The following is a 20,784-nucleotide window of genomic DNA, read 5'->3' as shown; positions in this document are numbered from 1 at the left end:
GCTTGCCCAGGGCGTCACATGTTCACATTCAGAAAAAAAAACAACTATGCAATTCATTATTCACATGTTCAAGTTAGCAAGTAGCATTTTTCATTGTATTTTCCAATATTTTTCCATATGCTTGAGGCATTATACTATTATCTAAGTTTGATGTGCAGCCTTATCCTTATATAGTATGTATTTTTTGGCTTGCACTCAGAATATATATATTAGTGCTCACTTCAGTTATCCTATTCAGTTATATGTAGTTTTTTTTTCTGAATGTGAACACAGCTCCGCCCCTTTCGGCCATGTTTTTTTCCATCTCCTATATAAGAAAGTCCTTGGTTACCCCTCTCCACCCACAGCAGTTTTTAATTGCAATGAGATGACACACAGTTAGGGTCACAGAGCTAGGGACCCCAATATAGAGATATACCTTGACGAGGTTTTGGGGCTCAGTTACATTGATCAATGCGATTGCTAAATATCTCCTTTTTCCTAATATTCATGGCAGGTATGCAATTCATTATTCACATGTTCAAGTTAGCAAGTAGCATTTTTCATTGTATTTTCCAATATTTTTCCATATGCTTGAGGCATTATACTATTATCTAAGTTTGATGTGCAGCCTTAATGACTGCCTTTTAGACATCTGACAAGTCAGCAGTCTTTCCCATGATTATGTGGCCTACTGAACCAGACTAATGGACCATTTAAACACTTAGGAAGCCATTGCAGATGTTTTGTGGTAATTATTCTAATTTTCTGAGATATTGCAAACCTGGAGAGGAGTTTAGAGCTCACTGAGTGGCTCTGGCTGGGGCCAGTGATATGGAGGCAGGTGGAGGTGGGGAAGGTCAGGACCCAGAGGTAGGTAGCTGGGTACAGTTAGAAGACAAGGTAGCAGGAAAAGTGTCAGGGAGCCTAATCAAAATCTGGCACAACTTTGTAAATATGCCTGCTTGGCTGATATTATTAATGCAGGCCCAGGACTAGGATAACCACAGCAGGACGTTGCTCCTAGCAATCAGAAAACAACTGCTGTAGGAAGGAGGGAAATAGGACTGCAGCAAAGGACAGACAGATGTTGGTGGTAGGGGACTCTATAATTAGGTGGACAGATAGGGTCATCTGTCACCGAGACCGTGAATGCTTAACAATGTGTTGTCTGCCCGGTGCTCGGGTTCACAATATTGTGGATTTGATAGAGCAATTGCTGGGTGGGGCTGGGGAAAACCAAGCAGTAATGGTGCACATTGGTACTAATGACAAAGTTAGAGGCAGGAGGAAGGTCCTTAAAAATGATTACAGGGAACTAGGAGAGAAGCTGAAGTCCAGGACCGCCAACATGGTGTTTTCAGAAATACTACTGGTGCCACGAGCGTCACTAGAAAGACAGCGGGAGCTTAGGGAGATAAATATGTTGCTTAGAAATTGATGCAGGAAGGAAGGGTTTGGGTTCATGGAGAACTGGGATGACTTCTCAGTCGGCTACAGGCTCTATGGTAGGGACGGGCTACACCTCAGTGGGGAGGATGCAGACGGATGGAGGAGCTTTTAAACTAGGAACTGGGGAGGGAGGCTAGTGGCACAAATACGAGGATAGATAGAGCAGGTAGAGACAGGGAGATGGTAGGGGTCAATGAAGATTTAGAGGGATAGGGACATGCAAGGAAAGTAAGGTGTCAAGGAGTAAGGAATGTGGAAATAGTATTAAATGTCTACTGGCAAGTGCAAGAAGTCTTCCAAACAAAATGAATGAATTAGAGACTGTTATGTCAACCATGGATTATGATGTGGTGGGCATTACGGAAACCTGGGTGGATGAGAGCCATGACTGAGTGACAAATGTAGAGGGTTATACTACATTCAGGAATGACAGGAAAGACAAAAAAAAGGAGGGAAGGTGTGTATATTTATTAAATCTAACTTAAAATCTGTGTTTAAAGATGACATTGGGGGAGCTGCAACAATGTAGAGACAGTATGGGTAAATATACATGGGGAGGGAATAACGGAAAACTGCTAATTGGAGTTTGGTATAAGCCTCTTAACATCCCTGAACAGGTAGAGGGTGGAATGCTGCAACAAATTGAAAAGGCAGCTAATAATAATAATCAGGTCCTTATTATGGGGAATAACAACTATCCAGACATTTAGTGGAACATAGAATCTTCGGGATCTGCTAAAAGATGCAAGTTCTTATCTACAATTCAAGACAATTACCTTTCCCAGATGGTAGATGAACCAACAAGGGGAAATAATTTGCTAGATCTGGTCCTGTCAAATAGACCGGATACAATTTCAGATGTAGACATACAGAAAGAGACAGAAAGATACACATACACAAAAAGAGACACACACAGAAAGATACACATACACTGAAAGAGACACACACAAACAGATACACACATAGAGACACACACCGAAAGTGACACACACACCGTAAGAGACATACACACCAAAAAAGACACACACACAGAAAGAAACAGTTTAAAAAATTCAAGCAAATCCAAGTGGACAAAAAAGTTTTTTCTTACAAAAAATTCTAAATTTTATTTGTTAATTTGATTAAAAAGCAAGGTAAAAAACTAACAGGGTATCCCACACTGTATTTCATCGATATGCTACACCTTTATCATGGTGTGTATCTGCTAGTGTTCTACCAGCCATTCTACCATCCATTTAAATGTAGTGCTTTTTAATCAAATTAACAAATATAATTTTTAATTTTTTTATAAGAAAAAACTTTTTTGTCCACTTGGATTTGCTGGACTTTTTTTTTAAACTGTTTGACTATTTTGTCCTGGAAGGGTATCCACTCTGCTACATGCGGTTCCACAGGACATAAACGCTACATGAGGGATCTCTACTACTGGTAAGCTGGCCCTTTTTCTTTTTCTACACAGTAAGAGACACACAGACAGAAAGAGACACATACACCACAAGAAACACACACACAGAGGGACACACACAGAGAGAGACACACACAAAGACACACACCGAAAGAGACACACACCAAAAGAGACACACACACAGAAAATGACACACCGAAAGAGACACACACAGAAAGAGACACACCGCAAGAAACACACACAGAGACACAGAGAGAGAGACACACACACAAAGCCACACACCCACACACACACCGAAAGAGACACACATACAGAAAAGGACACACACCCCGAAAGAGACACACACAGAAAGAGACACAAAGAAAGAAACACACAGAAAGAGACCCATACACAGAAAGAGACACACAGAAAGGAACACACACAGAAATAGACACATACAGAAAGAGACATATAAATATACCTGATGAACGCAACAGTGGATTGCTGAAACGCGTAGTGTTAACAGGAGCCCGACGTTAAAGTTTATTCATATAAACCCCTGGCAGCCGCTTTATTAGCGCTCTAAAAGACCAAAGCTTTCTATTTCATATACAGAGAAAGAGACACACACACAGACATTTTTGGGATGTTTGAGGTAATATATTCGCTGTTTTCACAGTTACTCTGGATATTTTTCAGGCGGCCTATAACAACCAATCACTGCTCTGCTTCTATTTTGCTACAGCTCATTAATAGGAGCTCTGATTGGTTGCTGTAGGCAACAAAGGACATTCTTAGTATATGACAGCTTATGTGTGAGTTAATATGATTTTAGTGGAGAGAGGGATAAAGAGATGGACAGAGAGAGATAGACAGAGAGACAGACAGAGATAGGGACAAACAGAGAGAGGCAGAAAAAGAGACAGAGAGACAGACAGAGGGAGAGAGAGAGATAGACAGAGATACAAAAAGAGAGACAGATAGAGACACAGAAAGAGACAGAAAAAGAGACAGAAAGACAGAGCTAGAGAGGGAAACAGAGAGGGGGAGACAAAGAGAGACAGACATGGAAAGAGACAGACCGAGAGGGAGACAGAGAGAGGGAGACAGAGAGAGGGAGACAGACAGAGAGGGAGGGAGGGAGAGGGGGCGAGTGGGAGAGTGCAAGAATGGGAGAGTGCAAGACAGAGAGAGACACTTAGTTACTATCCTGGGTAGCGCCAGGTCCTACAGCTAGTAGTATTATATAAGCTATATTTGTTCCTAGGAATGTAGCTATAAATATGAGTTGCATTCAAACCCTGGTGTCTGACAAGACTGAAAAGCCCTTAGGAAGACAGCTACATTATGGCACATGTTGGGCGAAGGGCTCTGTTTTCACTTTTGTACTAGGGACCAGGAACTTTGAGTTTTCTCCTTGCCTATTTCTACACCTATGATATCACCCCACAATACCTACCGTATATAGACCATAGCGAGGAGAAATTGTTTGGCATAGTCACATGAACACCTAACTGTAGAATGAGTCTGATCTCAGCACCTACTTGTCCTTTTTTAATGACGATCATATGTAACAATGTGGCTAAGGTTAGTTTCCATGGTCTTTTTTGTCCTATATAGAGACAACCAGTTTAGATTTGAAAATATGTGTCGAGAGGTTGTCACTTCCCTTTCCCCACTCAAAAAGCACAGGAGGACTCCCCTTTAAGGGTAAAGGGATTATGAAAACTGTGCCCCATCCTGCGGCATGACGGGAAAGATGTTAATTAATAATCCATACAGCAAATCCTGTCTTGTTGCCAGCAGCAGAGCTACTCTGGATCTGATACAGCCTAGGTATATAACGGCAGGCAATGGTGAGAGCTGTATTGGATCAGCGGGAGTTAATGTAACGATAACCTTGGTTGTGTATTACCAGTGCTGACGATTCATTGGGTGATCGCAGACACCTGAGTGTGATGAGATTGCAAGACCAAGAACGGACAAAAAAATCTAGAGAGTGAATAGGAAGGTTTATAGTCTGAGCACTTTGTGGAAAATCATCTTGCTGGGTAAAGCAATTTCTCATAAGCTGCTGTACAGATCAGCCATTGGTTCCAGCAGAACATGTAAAGATCACAGGTGAATTTTTGCACATCCGCTCAGTACTTGCCGGTGACTGCAGAGAAATTCTTCACATTTATACAGGTGAGATGGGAATAATTAGAACATCATGCTGAGATTGTATATTCATCGGAGGGTGCATATGAGGGTCTGCGTAAAGAACGGACTTAACAGTGTTTTTCCTTTTTATTTTATTTTATAATTTTTGTACATATATTTTCTTTTTTATTTAATCATTTCTCTATACATATTTTTGCTTTTTTTTAATCAGTTATATATAATATATACACATATATGTATGTATATATATATATATATATATATATATATATATATATATATATATATATATATATATATATATATAATATATATAGATATATATATATTTATTTATTTTTTTTATTTTATTTAACAATTTCTGTACATGTATTTTCATTTTTATTTTATTTAACCATTCCTCTATCTACATTTTTATTTTTTAATCATTTATATATATATATATATATATATATATATATATATATATATAATTAAAAAAGAAAAATGTAGATAGAGGAATAGTTAAAATAAAAATGACAATACTTGTACAGAAGTTGTCAAATAAAATAAAAAAGAAAAAATATATATAATTTTTGTACATATATATTTTTCCTTGTTACCTTGTTACTTTATTTAACATTTTATATATATATATATATATATATATATATATATATATATATTTTCTTTTTCATTTTATTCAATCATTTCTGCATATATTTTTCTACTTTTTAAGTTATTTAATCATTTCTGTGTCTATATATATATATATATATATATATGTATATATATATTTGTATGTATTTATTTTAATGTAATTATATTTTTATTTACAAAATAACATTTTTAATTTCCATTACATTCTTATATTAAGATTTCATTGATTTGTAGATATTTTATTTTTTTATAGCATGTTGTAATTAAAAAGTGCAAACATTTTTTTATTTACTTTTTTACAGTTTAGAGTATAAAAAAAACAACTAAATTATTTATTTGTCCACATGCTTCATTTTGTGATTGTTTTTATGACCCATTTAAAGTTTTCATGAATTTTAACTTTGCAGCTGGGTAATTGTGAGGCTTAAAAGTAGTAAAATTGTGATTATGCAGATGTTACAATGGATTAAGGCATTCTTATTAAAAATGTATGTACTTAACAATTTGATTGCATTATATATACATTTCCTTTCTAAGTTGCTGTCAAATAAGAATATTGTAGGAAAGAACATTTTATCATAATTCTGTAAATGTTTATTAATAGTACATAAATTCATTTTGTATTTAATTATGTATTTTCTCCAGACATCTTATTATATGTGTTGCTACAGTTTTTCAGATACATCTGATTGTGAATACTAGAATCCACCTCTCCTTAGGTTTTCATCAATCAAGGTATATACAGTTGAACCAGAAGTTTCCCTCCACTCTCTATAAAGACACATCTGCAGGGTTTTCTCACTATCTGACATGAAATTAGAATAATCCTTTCTAGATCAATTAGAAACCAAAACTTATTTCTATTTGCCAAATACCAGAGTAATGAGAGAGAGAATGTTTTAAGGCATTTCCATTAGTGAAAAAGTCAAAAGTTTACATACATTTCATTAGTATTTGGTGCCATTGCCCTTACACTGTATGACTTGGATGAAATGTTTTAGATTTCCTTTCACAAGCTTCTCACAATAGCTGGTAGAAATTTGGGCCCATTCCTCGTGACAGAACTGGTGTAACTGAGACATGTTTACAAGTCGCCTTGCTCGCATTGGCCTTTTCAGCTTTGCCCATACATTTTCAATAGGATTCAGATCAGGGCTATGTGATGGCCACTCCAAAACATTGACTTTGTTATTCTTAAGCCACTTTGTAACCAGTTTGGCAGTATGCTTTGGGTCATTGTCTATTTGGAAGACCCATTTCCCCCTCAAGCTTTAAATTTCTGGCTGATGTCTTGAGATGTTGCTTCAGTATTGCCACATAATCTTCTTTCCTCATGATGCCATCTATTCTGTGAAGTGCCCCAGTCCCTCCTGCAGCGAAACAGCCACACAACATGATGCTGCCACCCCCGTGTTTCACAGTTGGAATGATGTTCTTAGGCTTCAAAGCTTCTCCCTTTTTCCTCCAAACATAACAATGGTCATTACGGCCAAACAGTTCAATTTTAGTTTTGTCAGACCTCAGGGTATGTCTCCAAAAATTAAGGTCTTTATTCGTGTGTGCACTTTTAAACATTACTCTGGCTTTTAATGTTTCTTTTGGAGTAGGGGCTTCTTTCTGGCAGAGTGGCCTTTCAGCCCATGATGAGACAGTACTCGTTTATTTGTGGATAATGACACAATTCTACCAGCTTCCACCAGCATCTTCACAAGGTTTTTGCTTTTGTTCTTGGGTTGATATGCACATGTCTGAACAAAGCACAATCATCGCTGGTATACAGAACCCATCTGCTTCCTGAGCGGTATAATGGCTGGACACTCCCATCTTGTATGTACTTATGTATAATTATTTGTACAGACAAACAAGGCAACTTCAGGTATCTAGAAATTGCACCCAAGAATGAACCAGATTTGTGCAAGTCCACAAGTCTCTTCCTGAGATCTTGGCTGATTTCTTTTGACTTTCCCATGATGCTACGCAAAGAAGCAGTGTGTTTCAGGTGTGCATTAAAATACATCTACAGGTGTGTCTCTAATTAACTCAGATGTTGCCAATAAACCTATTGTAACTTTCCAAAGACATGACATCATCATATGGGCTGTCCCATATTCTTTAAAGGTATAGTACTAAGTGTATGTAAACTTTTGACTCTACAGAAAGTAATAAAGATGCCTTAAAACATTATCTCTCTTTAATTATTCTGAGATTTGGCAAATATAAATAATTTTTGTTCCTAATTGACCTAAAACGGGTAAGGTTTATTCTGATTTCATGTCAGATTGTGAGAAAAACATGCAGATGTGTCTTTTTAGATAATGTATGTAAACTTCTGGTTTCCACTGTATATCTGTGTTATGTGGCATTTGTTATAAGCATGACCATAAAATATATATTTTTTAATATTTAAATAATAAAAAAAATGCAGCAAGAATTAAACACAAAATGATTGATCTGTAAGAATCAAAAGGTTGGTAATTTTTCAGGTGTCCTAAAACAGAATCCACTTGTTGCAGTAATTTACATAAGAACTTAAGAAACTTTTCAAATACTGAGGGGGAAGAGAATTTAATAAGAGTTATACCTGAAAAGAAATAAGCATGTCTAATTTATGGAAATGTCACTTTTTTTGTAATAATAACAGTTCTCACTATTTTTCTGAAAAGTGGTTGGGGCTTAAAGGGAACTTGTCATGTTGTACAGTTAGGTCCAGAAATATTTGGACAGTGACACAATTTTCGCGAGTTGGGCTCTGCATGCCACCACATTGGATTTGAAATGAAACCTCTACAACAGAATTCAAGTGCAGATTGTAACATTTAATTTGAAGGTTTGAACAAAAATATCTGATAGAAATTGTAGGAATTGTACACATTTCTTTACAAACACTCCACATTTTAGGAGGTCAAAAGTAATTGGACAAATAAACCAAACCCAAACAAAATATTTTTATTTTCAATATTTTGTTGCGAATCCTTTGGAGGCAATCACTGCCTTAAGTCTGGAACCCATGGACATCACCAAACGCTGGGTTTCCTCCTTCTTAATGCTTTGCCAGGCCTTTACAGCCGCAGCCTTCAGGTCTTGCTTGTTTGTGGGTCTTTCCGTCTTAAGTCTGGATTTGAGCAAGTGAAATGCATGCTCAATTGGGTTAAGATCTGGTGATTGACTTGGCCATTGCAGAATGTTCCACTTTTTTGCACTCATGAACTCCTGGGTAGCTTTGGCTGCATGCTTGGGGTCATTGTCCATCTGTACTATGAAGCGCCGTCCGATCAACTTTGCGGCATTTGGCTGAATCTGGGCTGAAAGTATATCCCGGTACACTTCAGAATTCATCCGGCTACTCTTGTCTGCTGTTATGTCATCAATAAACACAAGTGACCCAGTGCCATTGAAAGCCATGCATGCCCATGCCATCACGTTGCCTCCACCATGTTTTACAGAGGATGTGGTGTGCCTTGGATCATGTGCCGTTCCCTTTCTTCTCCAAACTTTTTTCTTCCCATCATTCTGGTACAGGTTGATCTTTGTCTCATCTGTCCATAGAATACTTTTCCAGAACTGAGCTGGCTTCATGAGGTGTTTTTCAGCAAATTTAACTCTGGCCTGTCTATTTTTGGAATTGATGAATGGTTTGCATCTAGATGTGAACCCTTTGTATTTACTTTCATGGAGTCTTCTCTTTACTGTTGACTTAGAGACAGATACACCTACTTCACTGAGAGTGTTCTGGACATCAGTTGATGTTGTGAACAGGTTCTTCTTCACCAAAGAAAGTATGCGTCGATCATCCACCACTGTTGTCATCCGTGGACGCCCAGGCCTTTTTGAGTTCCCAAGCTCACCAGTCAATTCCTTTTTTCTCAGAATGTACCCGACTGTTGATTTTGCTACTCCAAGCATGTCTGCTATCTCTCTGATGGATTTTTTCTTTTTTTTCAGCCTCAGGATGTTCTGCTTCACCTCAATTGAGAGTTCCTTAGACCGCATGTTGTCTGGTCACAGCAACAGCTTCCAAATGCAAAACCACACACCTGTAATCAACCCCAGACCTTTTAACTACTTCATTAATTACAGGTTAATGAGGGAGACGCCTTCAGAGTTAATTGCAGCCCTTAGAGTCCCTTGTCCAATTACTTTTGGTCCCTTGAAAAAGAGGAGGCTATGCATTACAGAGCTATGATTCCTAAACCCTTTCTCCGATTTGGATGTGAAAACTCTCATATTGCAGCTGGGAGTGTGCACTTTCAGCCCATATTATATATATAATTGTATTTCTGAACATGTTTTTGTAAACAGCTAAAATAACAAAACTTGTGTCACTGTCCAAATATTTCTGGACCTAATTGTATATACAGTCTGATATGTGGACAGCACAGTATAGAGGAGAAGCTGAGCAGAATTATATGTAGGTTTGTTGGAAAAGATTCAATATAACTTGTATGTTATTCATGTATGAGTCCAGTGGGCGGTCCTACTAGTGACTGACAGCTCTCTCTCCATGCACAGTGATACAGGGAAGATTCTCAATCACTGACTATGACCACCTACTGAACTCAAATACATGCAAACACCAGGGATTTCACTTAATAAAATGCAAGATTTACTCAATCATATCCTATAAATATAATCTATTAATGTGATCAGCTTCTTGTGCTCAATAACACCCTGCCAGTAGATTAGATACCATTTTAACAGCATTTTCCTTTCAATTGAAAGGGGCCTGAAAAATGTAGCATAATTTATGCCAGGCCACAGTTAACTTATATTTGACTTTCTGTAGCACATCTATTGTAGTATACCTAGAGATTAGAGATGAGTGGATCCAAACAGTAAAGTTCAGGGTTCGTAACGAACACAGACTTTGCAAACAAGTCAGTGTTTGAGTTTGGCGTTCTGGTGCTTTACATAGGCCAACCACTCAAGCGAGCATCGCTGTGCCATGGTACGCTCAAGGCTTGGCCCAGTGCAAGCCACATGTAGCATTTGAATAAATCGCATGGCGGGGGGAGTAAGCCATCGTTATCGAATGTAGTATGTTAGAAAGAAAATGAAAAAACCCTGCCCTCCCTCTCCCAAAAGTGCTCTGTGTTTGGCAGGCTGTATCTGGGCGGAGAGCCAAACTGCCTAATCAGTAACTTCCTTGTGGTTCAGGTCAAGTCCGGGTCCAGAATACAACTTTATCTAAAGTCTGGCTGGACCAAACTTTCATGGGTCCGCTCATCTCTACTAGAGATGGGCAAACCCAAGTGTTCCTCACCTGCTTGCCGCCACACACTCTTGACACTATCCGAACCAAATAAGTTTATTTTGGTCTTAGCAGCTGACAGGACATGATTCCAGTAATCCATGTTGCTAGCCTTCAGCACACTGTTTGTGAGTTTTCTTGTGCATCATCTTTATAAGAGGCTTCCTTTTGGGGTGACAGCCATGCAGACTAATTTGATGCAGTTTGCAGTGTATGGTCTAACAGGCTGATTCCCTCTGACCCTTTTAACAAGTGTGGCAGGCGGGGAGGACGCCGTCGCTGCTGCGCTCTCGCTAACGCTCGGGTCCGGCGCTGCTGCGGCTGCTGCTGCTGCTCGGTGGCTCGAGCGGTGGGCCAGATCCGGGGACTCGAGCGGCGCTCCTCGCCCGTGAGTGAAAGGGGGGGTTGGTTTGGGGAATTTAGTCCGTGAAGCCACCCACGGGTCGTGGTGAAGATAGGCACCACCGCTGCTGATGACGGGGATCCCGGGAGCGATGGTAAGGAGCAGCTGGGATGTTGTTTTCCCCCTCCGTGGGTAGGGGTTGGTGGTCCCAGGGCCCGGTGATGTTGTGACAGGGAGGCAGGGTCGGTGAGGTGAGGTGCAGGGTTGCAGGGATAGCGCGGCGCAGTGCCAGATGGCACAGGTGTACTCACTCAGCAAGAAAGGTACAAAGTCCTCGGTAAACCAAACGGCTGGATGGACGGGTCCCGCAGCGGGCTGCAGTGCTTCTCCTCGGACAGGTGATGGCGGCTGTCTTTCCCTGCACCTTGATGATCTCTTTCTGACTACTATGGATTCCAATGGTAGTCCGCTCCCCTGTGTATGGGTACCGGAGGAGCCCGTTTGCCCGCAGACGCTGGCCCTAGCCTTAGGCGGTAGCTGGATACCCTCACGGTGTGGGCTGTTGCCTTCAATCGGGACGTGTGCTGTTGTGAAACCCCTGGGGTTCCACTTACAATTCAGATCTGACTATTGTCGGCGGCTCCAAGCCTGGTCGGGGTCCGATGGCCCTGCCTGTGTATGCTGGCTTCACTTCGCTCCCCGGTCGGTACCGGCAGGCCGTCGCCCATCCCCGGTCCTACGGTTCCGCGTTGCTCCACCACTCCTGCAGACGGCCACCACCGTCTGCCAACCTTGCTGTCAGTGCCTGGGCCACAAACCCAGACACCCAAGTGCTTGCTCCTCACTCTTCAAACTCCTACACTGTTCTGTCACTTTTCCCGCCTCCAGGCCTGTGAACTCCTCGGTGGGTGGGGCCAACTGCTTGACTCCGCCCCACCTGGTGTGGACATCAGACACTAGAGGGAGGCAACAAGGATTTTATGTTTGGCTGGTGTCCCTGTCTAATGGGGGTGGGGGTGTTTGAGTGTTATCTCTGACGGCCTGGCTAGGCCAGGGCGCCACACAAGCAATGCTGGCAGCACTCATACATCTATTTTGAAAAGACAACCTCTGGATATGACACTGAGCACGTGCACTCAACTTCTTTGGTCAACCATGGTGAGGCCTGTTCTGAGTGGATCCTGTCTTGTTAAATTCCTGTATGGTCTTGGCTACTGTGCTGCAGCTCAGTTTTGGGGTATTAACAATCTTCTTACAGCATAGGCCATATTTATGTGGAACAACAATTCTTCTTTTCAGCTCCTCGGAGAATTCTTTGCCATGAGGAGCCATGTTGAACTTCCAGTGACAAGTATGAGGATTGTGTGAGTGATGACACCAAATGTAACACCCCTGCTCCCCATGTTCACACCTGAGACCTTTTAAGACTAATGAGTCACTTGACATCGGTGAGGGAAAATGGCTGATTGAGCACAATTTGGCCATTTTCACTTAAGGGTGTACTCACATTTGTTGCCAGCAATTTTGACATCAATGGCTGTTTCTTGAGTCATTTAGAGGGCATCAAATTGACACTGTTATACAAGCTGCACACTGACACTGTACATTGTATCCCTGTGTCATATTTTTAGTATTGTCCAATTAAAATATTTACAAAAATGTGAGGGTTGTACTAACTTTTGTGATTATATTGTATGTTTATACACATAGCGCGCACACACACACATACACACAAACACACACACACAGTACTTAGATACAGACATGTATACAGGGAGCATATACAGTACGTATACAAATGTATTGCGAGACTCATGTGGGATTAGTGGATGAGGGCAAGTATATCTCGCCCCGGTATCGGTCTTATGTGACCTAGCCTGGTCACTGGCTACTAATGGATTAATGGGAGGTGAAGAACGGATGTAAAAGGAAGCTGGGAAGTTGGTGGGGGGTCTCCGTCTGCCAACACAGAAAACTTGTCTGTGTAGGAGACACTTGTGAGTGGAGCAGTGCTCGATGTTTGTATGGTTTAGCTGGAAGGGAGAAGCCCTCCAGTCTGTAGTTAGGATATCATCCTGTATAGTTAGCACCGGACAGGCAAGGATTTATATTGTTGTGTTGTTTTATTGTTTGTCACTGCAATAAATATGACCAAGCGTCAGTTACACCTGGGATGCGGCTGTCTGCCTAAGGTGAGTACCGAACTTACGTGCCCTTTGAACCCAGCAAAGGCAATCCCCAAGCGTCTTATCACAGTATACACTGAGCAAGTACACAAACATATGTATACACAGAGCACACACACCTATGTTTTCCACAGCACATACAAAGACAGTAAAAATAAGAAAATACATTCAAGTGGAATTGAGTAATATTTGAATATTACAAAAATTCACATTTGTCAAATTGCAGATTTTTTTTAAATTCCCTTTTGCATGGATTCAGCAAAATACATAAATTAGATACAGTAAAAGTCGTAAACTGAACCGTGAAAGGCCATCAAAATGTTGAAGTAGAAAAAATCCTCATACTCTCTTCATGGCTAACCTCTGTAGCCCTTCTGCTTTTTACATCACCCGTCCGGGCCTCGCCACTTCTTCACATCGTTGCCACTTGCGCTGAAAACCCCTGGCCCCTCATGCTGGGGCCAGAGTTCTGGTTTTCATTAGATGGTCCTGCGCATGCTCTTGTAAAGGTCATGATGCCGTGACGGGAAAAGTCCCAGCATCATTACATAGCGGTGTGCGCTATGACTTTTGTGAGCGCATGCGGGGAAAAACCTTTGGCCTAGTAAGACACAGAAGGCTAGGCTTAACATGAGTGGTGGCGATGTGAAGATGCAACGACAACTGGACGGGTGATGGCTAGAAATGTAGGGGTTGGAGAGGTGGGTGGTGAGTTTAGGTTATTTTCTGGATATTTTTGAGGCTCTGGGGTCTGAAGAGAACCTCAGCCATAATTCAATTCAAGGAAAATAACTTTTCTGCAAATCGAAAAACTCGGGAACACCTGCTCAAAGAGGCAAATTTAAAATTTTGCTTCATCAGCTTAGCTGAGCTCTAATACACACATGTATACATGGGCACAAATACAGTGCCTACAAGTAGTATTCAATCCCCTGCAGATTTAGCAGGTTTGATAAGATGCAAATAAGTTAGAGCGTGGCTGGAGAATTTACAGTCTCACCTCAATAGACAGTGAGCTGTGCCTGTGAAGGAACCACCAGAGGACCCGCTGAGGATGAGGGTTGTAGTCGTGTGTCCTCTGGCTGGTCCAATTCATGAAAAGGGGAAAAGACTGTGGGAATGGTAGTGGAATGCTGACTTTTTTCCTTGTCTTCACATTCACTCTCAGCAACAGAGAGACAGACTCCAGTTTCTCTTTAAACCTCTTTGCTTTATTCTCTTTTGACATATCTTCTGTTTCTAAGGCAGGGCACTGTTCCTTTTCCTACCATATCAGTTTACTTGCTACTCTCACTATTCCGACTGCCAGAGCTTTCCATCAGCCCCCTGGTTTACCTCTCTCCCTGCCAATACGGGTGTTCTGGCCATGCTGACCTCCATTTTCCAGGGGAACCTCAACAACATACTTCTTGCCAGTCCTTAAACAACAGGGCCACCTTCACTCCTTCAGGACCCGACTACTCTCCACTCTGTGTTACTCTGCAGCCTCCTACTTCCTTGTCTCCTTCACTACTCTCTGATCTCCTTCCTTCTCTCAAACTAACTAGTGCCCTCCCCACTCTGCTAAACTCTGCCTTCCCCCTCCTACAAACAACTATGGGAACCCTGTGCCCTCTAGTGGTGAACCACACAAACTACACCCAACCTACCCTTTTATCTAGTCTAGCTCCTGTCACCCCCTTACACCTGTAACCATGCCCTTGCCCCTGTCAGTCAGTGCCGGATTGTGGTTACAGCCATCACTCAATATGCACTGAGCAGTGACTGAAGATTTACTAGTCATGCCTTGATCACTGAAAACCAGAGGCCTCCCAGAGGAATGAAGTTAATTTCCTCATGGTAACCGGGCTTTCTTTGTGCCAGACGGGCAGTTTTACGATGTTTTAACATCAGAGGTTCCCTTTAACATATTGTGTGACTGGTTTTACAACAGCAGTTTGGTTTTCCTCTTACTCTCAAGCCCTTTTATCAGGGCCGCCATTACAATGGTGCAACCTGTGCGGCTAAAAAGGTAATTGGCCCATTTCCACCTCCAAAGCAGGTGGAATTGTGCATTGTGATAAGCTATTGGACTGTTCAGGGCCGATATATTGTTCTTGCACAGGGCCCCTTTTCGGTCTGTGTCCGCCCCTGCCTATAATAGTTGGAATAGCTGCTTTATGGGTGATACACAGCACCACCAACAAATTAACAGCTAAAAACCTAATACTTCATCTGAGAAGGTATTATAGAACTCTACATAAGCTGATATAAATTTGGAATAATTAATTTGAAAAGTAGTGGTTGGAATTAAATGGAAATGCGAAAACATGAACTATTTCTTCAGAAATTCTTAATACATTTTAATATAATCTAAGTAAGGCAAGGCTATTATCAGATTAGGGTTTTCTGCCATCAATCTGCCATGGAATAAGACGAATGTGAAAGGTGTGATTACGTAATTCACACGACTATTATTTTTCTATTGGTGTGATCACGGAGGTGGCAAGAAATGACAAGGTTGTATATGACAGATTTGTAAAATGTGTCGAATATGTAGCAAAAAGGAACATAAAGAAATGGTATCTCTATATAAAATACCCTCATGGTCAAAGGTATAGGAGTGTGTGCACACAGCAACTTTTTCAGGTGGGTGCGCTTCGAAACCCAATTGAAGAAGTGCCAAAAAATGTTCAAAAGAATGATCATAAGCATCTCTATGTAAAAATGATCTGCTGTTCACATTTCCAAAGATGTCAAGTCCAAAGAATTGAGAGGCCCACTCTTCAGGCGTCTTCTACTCTTTACTCTAAAGACTTTCTACACTTTATTATACAAGACAATGGAATGGCTCAAAAACGTCAATGGCCCAAAAAATGATAAAGTGCTCAAGAAGCGACAAAATACCCCAAGAGAAGATACTTAAAGGTCCCACCTTGAATAAACCCTCATGTGCATATGCTTTAACAATGGAGCAGGGCCCCATATATAAGATGATTGTTATGAGGCAGTGCCTTGTAGTCAGAGATAGGGTTAATCGGGGTCTATCAGCAAATTTCTTTTTGAGACTTAGAATTTTACAGTAAAAAAAACTTTATTCTTTATGCAAATTAGCTTGGCAAATAGACATTCCAAAACTAGGCAAGTGCTCTGGCTCTCAACACTTATATCCTGCCCAACTCGTATGCTTTGTTAACGTGTCCAACAAACGTGCAGCACTGAAATTCCTTACGTGTCGCTTGCATTCTGGGGGAAGCGTGGGCATGCTGATTTCCCCTTCTGTTGGCAATGGACTTGCACCACCTCTGGAGTGCACGCTGCAACTGCAAGATTTCAGTGCTGCACACTGGACACTGGAGCCAGTCAACACTGGCATTCATTGAAGATTCGGGAGCCCAGGGCAAAAATCTCCAATAGGCTCTTGGGCCCCATATGCTCCAGGGCCTGGGAGCTGCTGAAACCCCTGCACTCATTATAGTTACTACCCTGCCAGTCCACCCCAAAGAGGAGGGTTTGGACTTGGTTTAATGACACGAGCTAAAGCACTTCCCGGGCATGGTAACACTTACAACCTAATATGCAAAACCATAAAAGTAAAGTTTCTCAACCATTCTAAATACTTCAGCCATATATATTTAACTTTGAAATGCTGTGGCGTCGAGGACCGAGCCGCACAGGATCGAAGCCGGATAGGGATCCACCTGTCTGAATAGTTTTCTGTGCAGCTGGGTTACCACTATTCAGCTATATTTTTCTCTAAAACACCATAACATTCCAGAATGAAACATATATGTCTGAATTCATACAGTCAGTGTCTAAGGATGAGTTCACATGTCCTGTAATCATCAGTTAGATCGAATCTTGTAGAGATCCATTGGCAAAGTGACTTCTGCCAGATCCTGTTATGATTCAGGGACCGAGGAGGATAAAAAAAATGTGGAATCCAAAAAAGGTGACAGAGTGGCTGGAAACTTAACGGACTGCAGACCTAATTCTGACACACAACTAACAGTAGCCGTGAGGCGTGCCTACGATGACCTGGATGCCTCGACACAGCCAGAGAACTAAATATTCTCACAGATAGAAATATAAGAAAGCTAATCTGCCTCGGAGTAGTCCCCAAAGACAGATAAATAGCCCCCCACATATAAAGGCTACGGTGATATAGAAAAATACAATACAAAGCCAGAAAAGACAGATTCAGCAAAGGTCAGTCCCAAACTATCTTTATAGGAAAGGATAGGAAAGAGCAACTGTCTGAAGCCGTAAAAACACTAATATATACCAGCACTTCTGATATGGAAAAATCCTGAGGTCACACAACCTCTTCCCCACTGTACCAGCACTCAGATGTTACTCTGATCCAAAAACACTAATACAGATGAGAGACTGAATTAATACCAAGCTTGATAAACACAAACGTTTCAGAATCATGGAGCTAAGTATACAGACACTCGCAGTAGGGAATGATCCCATTCCACCACAAACTGCACACAGACAAAATAGGAATAATGGATTAGTATCAAAGCAGAGAAAGCAACAAGAAAGTGGAAAACAAACAGCAAAGGTACAGAAACCACTTATCTGAGAGGAGTTCTGGAAGTGAGCAGAGCTGGTTACAGAATGTCCTTAACACACAGGAGCAATTGACCACCGGCAAGTAACCAGAGAAAACTACTCAGTTAAATAGCCCAATCTGACCCTGATTGACAGTCCTCCACAGGTGTGTGGCTTTTGCTCCACACATCAACAGGACCACCAGCCCTGACCACAAGAGGGAGCCCCAAACTGGAAAACATATTCACAACAGGATCCATTTTTTAACATGGGATGTTATGGAGAATGGATCCGTTAACAGCTTTCTATTTATCTTCCATTTGAAACGGATCCTGTAAGAAAAAAAACAGAGCCATTACAAATGCAAGAAAAACAGATGACTAAATAGCAATTTGTTAACGGATCCTTTCTCCATAGACTTCAATGCTAAAAAAAGGACAAAAAAGTTGTTTGAAGAACTTTTTTCTCAACAGATCTCTGCAGAATCCGTTCTAGCAGATGATTACTTGATATGTAAACTCAGCCTTGTACATGCTGCTCATTGTACCAACAACATGCATCAGCTGTGAGGTTCCCTTTAAGGGACCGTGGTATACGCTAAATTGAGTTTCTAGTAATGAGAAGTATAAATTGATTTTCTTCCTGGATGTCTGTGGTGTATATTTTCCTTGCACTCCCTGGTGTTAACAATACACTCCTCAACATTGAGATTACACCATTCAGAAGGACAAGGTGTAAAGCCTGCTTTACACGAGACGACCGATTGTGCGATAGCATGATCGATCGTACCCGCCCCCGTCGTTTTTGCGTCACAGGCAATTAGTTGGCCGTGGCGCACAAACTCGTTTAACCCCTGTCACATGTACTTACCTTCCAGATGACCTCGCTGTGGGCGACGAACGTCCACTTCCTGGAGTAGGAGGGACGTTCGGCGTCACAGCGACGTCACACAGCAGCCAGCCAATAGAAGCGGAGGGGCGGAGATGAGCGGGATGTAAACATGGTGTTACACGGAGCAACGTGTGATGCCACGGAAACGATGAACAACCGCCACCATTTTAATTAAACTATTTTATGAAACCTAGAGACGAGTACACGACTCACGATTTGTGAGCGATACTGCGTCGCTAAGAGGTGTTAGACGAGACGCCATCGTGTACGATGCCAGATGTGCGTCACAAAAACCGTGACCCCGATGATGCATCGCGCGATCAGTCATCTCATGTAAAGCCCGCTTAAGAGTATGCAAATTGAGAAAGTAGTGCATGTTGTGTTAAGATCTGCAAATGGTCAAATTTTCAAGCACCTAGCTCCAATCTCTGGCATGTATGAGAGGCAAAAAAACCTGGTTAAGGGTATGTTCACACTAGTAATGATTCTCTTATGTGAGTCTCATTCATTGTGCTTTGATTCTCTTGTATGTGAGAATTGGGGACCAGGTGTGGTCAAGATGAAGAACTTAATTTCTTCATCTTCTTTCCATAGCCCATGTTTGTGGTAATCGGACTGCACTTGGATGACATCCGAGTGCAGTCTGATGTTTCACATGCACCTATAGATCTGTATGGGTGTGCATGATCCAAACATTGAAGCCACTCGCAGCATAGTGCCATTACTTTTATATTAGTGATGAGCGAGCACTACAATGCTCGGGTGCTCGGTAAATGTAACAAGCAATTGGACGCTTGGACGGGCTAGACTCACATACCAAGCATAATGTAAGTCAATAGGCAACTCAAGCATTTTTCCAGAAGAATGCTAATGTATCTGTAAAAACCAGATGACATATTTATGATCCATTTGCCGTACGTTTTCTTTTTCGCACCCATTGACTTGCATTAGTGAGTCTCAGACATTTTACACAACCATACGCAGCATGATGCGATTTTGTCCTCAGGCCAAAAACGGCTAAGGAAAAAAATCTGAGATCGGCACCGCCTTATTGTTTAACATTGGCTTGAGTGCAACCAATTTCTTATCGGATTGCACTCGGCGTATTTATACGCAGATGTGAGCGAACCCTTTAGGTGAAAATCACCCTTTTGTTGTCTTGTTCTATAACGCCGAGGATCACAAACATTACTAAACCTATTACAGAAAGAGCAGTCACTACACAGCAGTTTTTCATCTACACAGCTCGTATAACCCCTTAATACTACAATGAAAATAACACACAATCTATGAACGCAGTCTCAATCTCTCTCACAAGAGCCATAGATACATAAAAGAGAGATGTCTGCCCGCTCTATTCAGTATCTGTCAGTAAGGTTACCTATCTGCCCTGAGAATAAGCAGAGATGGAAGATGAAAAGAGCTTTGTGTCCGTACACAATGGTGTATTATGCGCTGCTACATATGATACTAGCTGAAGAATATACCAGGTAAAACACCACAATGAGTTCTGCCCCGCAGAACACCCCGCTCCATGCTGCCATTACCTGTCCCTAAACCTTTCACCTTACCCCAAGTCTGAACTCGTGTTTTCTACATTGGATTAGGAGAAAGCCAAAAATGTTTTGTTGGGTATCACCCCATTTCTAGCGCAAGAAGGGGGGAGCATGTAAAAAGTGTTATGATAGCAAAATTGATTTGACTACTGCTGGTTCCCTGGTGAATATAGCTGTATGTTACAATGTTGTACACATGTTGTACTATTGTGTACTGTCCTTATTGAAGTGAATCATGGAGCGTTTTTTGGGTCTCCTAGCATTCGTCCATAAAAAGGGAGAGTTCTTTTGTATCTTGGCTGCGTGGCTCTTTAACACCCTTAGCATTCTCGTATCTAATTGGGTTTTGTGGAGCCGGCTAGCTCAGCTTGGTTTGTTTGTAATTACTGGTTGCTGGTATGGGGCTG

At 41.4% G+C, this 20,784-nt stretch overlaps 1 protein-coding gene across 1 annotated transcript in view; it reads left to right on the top strand.

The window, feature by feature from the left end:
* The first annotated feature begins 4,637 nt into the window (after positions 1-4,637).
* Positions 4,638-20,784, top strand: part of MMEL1 (membrane metalloendopeptidase like 1) — a 450,309-nt gene continuing 434,162 nt past the window's right edge. The window contains exon 1 of the mRNA XM_075329400.1: positions 4,638-5,002. The gene's annotated coding sequence lies outside the window, so the exon portion shown is untranslated. The remainder of the gene's footprint in view (positions 5,003-20,784) is intronic.

This window comes from Anomaloglossus baeobatrachus, chromosome 11 (genome assembly GCF_048569485.1).
Source record: "Anomaloglossus baeobatrachus isolate aAnoBae1 chromosome 11, aAnoBae1.hap1, whole genome shotgun sequence".
Lineage (NCBI taxonomy): Eukaryota > Metazoa > Chordata > Amphibia > Anura > Aromobatidae > Anomaloglossus > Anomaloglossus baeobatrachus.
This window is presented reverse-complemented; position numbering and strand designations above follow the sequence as displayed.